Here is a 6,742-nt window from a genome sequence, read left to right as displayed (position 1 = left end):
CGGTGAAATGTCCCATTCATATTGATTATAAACGTTCCATATTAAATGATTTCGTTGCGAGGTTTTGACCTCTATATGAGACGTTTTTCAAAGACTGCATTCATTTTTAAAACAACCATAACCTTTATTTTATCAATAAAGGTTTTAAAAGCATTACGTAGATTATCAAATAATGATAATCTAAAATATACTGTTTACACATGACCATTACATAATGGTTTACAATAGAAATATATTACATCGACATATGTTTCTTGAATGCAGTTTTTACACAATATCATACAAACATGGACTCCAGATCTTGTCCTTATTTTAGTATGCAACAGCGGAAGCTCTTAGTATTCACCTGAGAATAAACATGCTTTAAACGTCAACAAAAATGTTGGTGAGTTATAGGTTTAACCTATATATATCAAATCGTAACAATAGACCACAAGATTTCATATTTCAATACACATCCCATACATAGAGATAAAAATCATTCATATGGTGAACACCTGGTAACCGACATTAACAAGATGCATATATAAGAATATCCCCATCATTCCGGGACACCCTTCGGATATGATATAAATTTCGAAGTACTAAAGCATCCGGTACTTTGGATGGGGTTTGTTAGGCCCAATAGATCTATCTTTAGGATTCGCGTCAATTAGGGTGTCTGTTCCCTAATTCTCAGATTACCAGACTTAATAAAAAGGGACATATTCGATTTCGATAATTCAACCATAGAATGTAGTTTCACGTACTTGTGTCTATTTTGTAAATTATTTATAAAACCTGCATGTATTCTCATCCCAAAAATATTAGATTTTAAACGTGGGACTATAACTCACTTTCACAGATATTTTCTTCCTCGAAAATAAGACTTGGCCACGGATTGATTCACGAACCTATACAATTATGTACATATATATCAAAGTATGATCAAAATATAATTACAACCATTTTTATTATGTTTTAAAGATTTGAGTGTATTAAGTCAGTTGTCCTCGTTAGTAACCTACAACTAGTTGTCCACAGTTAGATGTACAGAAATAAATCGATATATATTATCTTGAATCAATCCACGACCCAGTGTATACACGTCTCAGACTAAATCACAACTCAAAGTATATATATTTTTGAAATCAACCTCAACCCTGTATAGCTAACTCCAACATTACTGCATATAGAGTGTCTATGGTTGTTCCAAATAATATATACATGGGTCGATATGATATGTCAAAACATTTGCATACGTGTCTATGGTATCCCAAGATTACATAATATATTAGAATACATATATAATACAATATAAGTTAGCTAGGATATGATTTGTATAGATTTGTTAAACATTTCCCGTAGCTAAAAAGATCAAAAATATCCAATCTTGTTTTACCCATAACTTCTTCATTTTAAATCCGTTTTGAGTGAATCAAATTGCTATGGTTTCATATTGAACTCTAATTTAAGAATCCAAACAGAAAAATTATAGGTTTATTTTCGGAAATTTAAGTTACATGTCAATTACTAAAGAGGTAGTTATTTCCGTCGAAAGAACGACATCTTGATGACTATTTTGAAAAACATACTTTCACTTTGATTTTAACCAAGATTTTTGGATATAGTTTCATGTTCATATGAAAAATCATTTTCCCAGAAGAACAACTTTTAAATCAAAGTTTATCATAGTTTTTAATTATCCAAACCAAAACATCCCCCGATTTCACTACGACGGCGCATATTCGATTTTATGGTGTTCATCGTGTTTCCAGGTTTTAAATCATTAAGTTAGCATATCATATAGATATAGAACATGTGTTTAGTTGATTTTAAAAGTCAAGTTAGAAGGATTAACTTTTGTTTGCCAACAAGTTTAGAATTAACTAAACTATGTTCTAGTGATTACAAGTTTAAACCTTCAAATAAGATAGCTTTATATGTATGAATCGAATGATGTTATGAACATCATTGATGTTATGCGAGGTGTGTATAAAATAGCTTATATTTTACAAGAAAATACTATTAAATACGATACAATTTTACTCAAGATATTTATTTATTTATTGAATGGATATACTTAAACCTTGCTACAACACTTATAGGCAGTGTACCTAATCGTACAGTAGTGTAGTTTTTAGTAAGTCCGGTTCGTTCCACAGGGAAAATCTTTTAATCAAAGTTTAACGCTATATTAGTTTTATTTTATAAAAATACAAATATATATATATATATATATAAGTAATATTATTATTATAAAGGGGGGTTTTTACCGTTTAATGACCGGTTTGTCGATTTTAAAACTTTAGTTGCAGTTAAAACAAAATGTAAAATATTAAATAAATAAAAGACTTAATTTAAAGCGTAAAGTAAATAACGATAATGAAATTGCGATAAATAAAAGTGCGATAAATTAAACTTGCGATAATTAAAAAGTACGATAATTAAAAGTGCAATTAAATACAATAACAATAAATAAAAGTGCTATAATTAGAAGTGCAATTAAATATAAAATAAAGGAAATTAAATATGAAATAAAAGAATTATGCTTATTTAAACTTCCGTAATCATGATGTTTGACGTATTGATTTTAGTTTTATGCCCATGGGTTAATTGTCCTTTGTCCTGGATTATTTAATATGTCCGTCTGGTTTTTGTCCATAACAGTCCATCAGTCATAAATATAAAGTGCGAGTGTCCTCGTCAAATTATCCTTATACCCGAAGTTAAATATTCCAACTAATTGGGGACTTAAACTGTAAAAAGATTTTAATACTTTGTTTAATAATTACACCAGGATGTCGACTGAATGTAACCCAAGGTTTTAATACTTTGTTATCAATTATGCCAAGTGTCCTTGTACATAATTTCACCCCTGTTTTAATCATTCTAGTGGCTATTAATCCATTCCCGTGTCCGGTTAAATGAACGATTATTCATACATATAAATACCCCGCCCATCGTGTCCGATCGAGTGTATATGGTTATTTATAGGGACGTTCAATTGTAAATCTTTATATTAAAATTAACAAACTATCATTTAGTTAAACAAATATAAAGCCCATTAATAGCCCATAGTCTAATTTCCACAAGTGTCATTCTTTTGTCCAAACCCCAATTATGGTACAAAGCCCAATTACCCAATTTTAATATTTTTAGCCCAACATCATGATTACTTCAGATTAAATAAGCATAATAATAACTTAGCTACGAGACGTTAAATTAAAAAGTTTGAACATAACTTACAATGATTAAAAATAGCGTAGCGTTACACGGACAGAATTTCGACTTACACCCTTACAACATTCGCTAACACACCCTTATTATTATAAATTAAAATTAAAATTATAATATAAATATAAATATTATACGTTGAATGAGGAGAAGAAAAAGATGTGTTTTAGTGGTGCACCAAAGCTCGATTTTTATAGGAATGTGGGCTGGAACTGTGAACCATGCGATCGCATGGATTTATGCCTCCCAGGCCATGCGATCGCATGGCCAGCTGGGGAGACTCAAAAGTCTTTGTTTTTTTATGCCGATGGTTTTTAAATATAATATATATATATATATATATATATATATATATATATATATATATATATATATATATATATATATATATATATATATATATATATATATATATATATATATTAATTTTAAGAATTAATTATATATTATATTATATTCATGTGCATAGTTGACTTGAAATTTTTAGTCCGTTGCGTCGAGCGTTGAGAGTTGACTCTGGTCCAAGTTCCGGATTTTCGAACGTCCTTGCGAATAATTTAATATCTTGTACTTTGCGTTTTGAATCTTGTACTCTTGTAATTTTGAGACGTTTCTTATCAATAATTGGAACCTTATTGATTGTATTTTGTACTTTTGAGCTTTTTGGTCGTTTGCGTCTTCAATTCGTCAAATCTGTCTTTTGTCTTCACCTTTTATTATTTAAACGAATATCACTTGTAAATAGAACAATTGCAACTAAAAGCTTGTCTTTCTTGAGGAATAATGCTATGAAATATATGTTCGTTTTTAGCATTATCAAATATTCCCACACTTGAGCGTTGCTTGTCCTCAAGCAATATCGTCTTGAAATACAAGAATCACTTCTTTATTCTTCACACTTTGTACATCAGTGATTTCAATACGACGGTATAAACAATGGTAGTAACGATGTGGTTTACAGTCTCACATGACTTATGAAAATTTAAATCCTTTAGGAAATTGGATCTTTATGAAAACATTTGATCTTTTTGAAAATTCAATCTAGCTTTTACCCTAGATAAGTTTTCCGGAATAACCCTTCACCGGTGTTTGCAAAATATTTTTGTGGGTTTGGTGGGTTTCAGATTTGAAAATTTTAGCTCAAAACTTGTGGTTTTGTGTCACCCACATGCTAACCTTGTATTGAGAAAGCAACACGTCCAGTATACTTGCTCCGTATATTACCTTTTGGTAAACTACCGTCCGGTTGTAAAGGAAAGCGTTTGAACAAGCAATTGTTAAGGCAATGTCCCCTGACATGCTTTTAATTATGGTCTATAACGTGTCGGACGCAATTACTATCCTTGGTAGGAGCAATAGTAAAGCTCAACCTTATGATTTTTCGGTCTAGCACAAGGTCCTGTCTTTGACCATGCTATGCAACCACCGTTCTTACGGTTGACACCCGATTTGGTTCAGGTGACCTAATGAATTCCAGGTGAATTCCTAGGATTTTACGTTCAATGGTAATGAACGCATTGAAAATGGGTTTTCAGAAAACAAATCGGTTTGTAATTTTGATCAAAATATTTTCTCGTTCAAGCTCGAGTTTAGATATCATTGAATTCCATGAGTTTGTAATTCTCAATCTTTAAGGTCAATCTCTAGGATTGAGTAATATCAGTCTTAAAAGCTAATTTTTGATCTTTAAAGGAGATTATTCTTTCTGGGGATCTGATTTATTAGTCTTATCAAGCTAATTTGCACGGTGCCCCCCATTGTACGAGGCAGATCCTCTCATGGTTAAGATAAGTCTGACCACTTGGCGACCCTGTTTGATGCTGAGGTCCGTAGATTTCCTGCTGATTTTAGTGATGACTTTTCTAGGTTTTTCGTCAACCTACAGCTGGCCTGGACGACAACTTCATGACCTAAATCAAGAAGCGCGTGTCTTTTTTGGAAAACTTTACTTCCTTTAAATGATGGATTTGATTCATCGTGTAGATCCATCTTTCTTTCAAATATATTACAGTAAATCGGGTAAAACTGTTTAGTTTAGTCCAAAGCAAAAGTATTTTCAATTATTTGTTACAGAAATATGTGATATATGTTTAAGATAACTTGGTAATTTTTCCCACACTTGGCTTTTATTTTCTTTTTTATTGTCCTCTATTCCATTTTAAATGAATTTTAACATTTTGGTTTATTTCTCAATTTATGTCCTTTCTGAGATAACAATAATTTCAGTGTTAACACCTAGTTTTATCGTTCATAAATATGTATAAACATGATTTTGAGTTCATTTAATTGAAAATTTTGAAAAATTTTACTAGAATTGGGTAGTCAGTATATAAGACTAGGGCTGTTCTTTATCAGAGAGCACTAGATTCTAATACAACTACTACTTTACTAGTATTTCTAATGTAACCAAGTGTATAAAGTAAAAATTTTAAAATTCGAAAGAATTTAACCCCTTCCCACACTTAAGATCTTGCAATGCCCTCATTTGCAAGAAATCAGTAACAATTTAAATTATTGAGGGTGATTAGTGTGAAAATGATTAAATTTTACCAAAGTTTCCAAACATATTAGCGTTTGTTTGCTGAATGATAAATGGTGCATACCATTTGTTCATTCCGTCTGTTGTTACATCACATTTATCTTGTCGTCAAAATTAGTAGCTTTTGCTGAACTTAATGCCAGTCTTTGAAAATGCGCTGTTTTACCCTGTGAGATAGTATTCTTAGTGATACGATCAATCCCATTCATAAGATAGTCGGTTTAATTGATTTTCCATGGCTACATAGGCGTAACCTCGAGCATTCAGTGTTTTTTCTTCTAAACATATGAACGGTCCGTCTCTGCATAAAGTAACAAATTCGGTGTTTGAATAGGTTTGATTATTTGAACATTTACCTCCATGTGACCATTTTCCGCATTTGTGACATCTTTCAAGGTGTCGTGCTCTTCTTTTCGCTGCGGATTTTGATTTTCCTTTACCAAATTGTAACTTATTATCTTCGCATCTGGATTCTTTTCTTACTCCGTCCAATCTTTCTCTGATTACTGATACTAGTTCACTTGGAAGTGTGTCATTATTATGTTTAGTGATCAAAGCCTGTAGCATTAGACCATGGTTTAGTTCACAGGAAGTCTTCATTTCCTAAATAAAAATAAAAATTCAGAATGGGGGGAGAAGACTAGTTCTTTAGGGTCTGCTAGGGAAAGACCATTCGGGTTCCATTTTTGAGAACTACACTAAAACAGACAATCTAACTCTAACAGAAATACATAAAATCCTTAAAAGACTTGATTCTCCCCACACTTAGTTAGCTGTGGTATCGAAATTGTGATTAACTTCGTTGTCGACTTCCATCGGACTATCTATGTAATGTTTAACTCTGTGACCATTAACTTTAAATTCAATTCCATTTGAATTTATTAATTCTGTCGTTCCGTATGGGAAAAATCTTTTGACTATGAATGGTCCAGACCATCTCGATTTCAATTTTCCAGGAAATAGCTTGAATCATGAATTGAAAAGAAG

Source organism: Rutidosis leptorrhynchoides, chromosome 5 (genome assembly GCF_046630445.1).
Source record: "Rutidosis leptorrhynchoides isolate AG116_Rl617_1_P2 chromosome 5, CSIRO_AGI_Rlap_v1, whole genome shotgun sequence".
NCBI lineage: Eukaryota > Viridiplantae > Streptophyta > Magnoliopsida > Asterales > Asteraceae > Rutidosis > Rutidosis leptorrhynchoides.
This window is presented reverse-complemented; position numbering follows the sequence as displayed.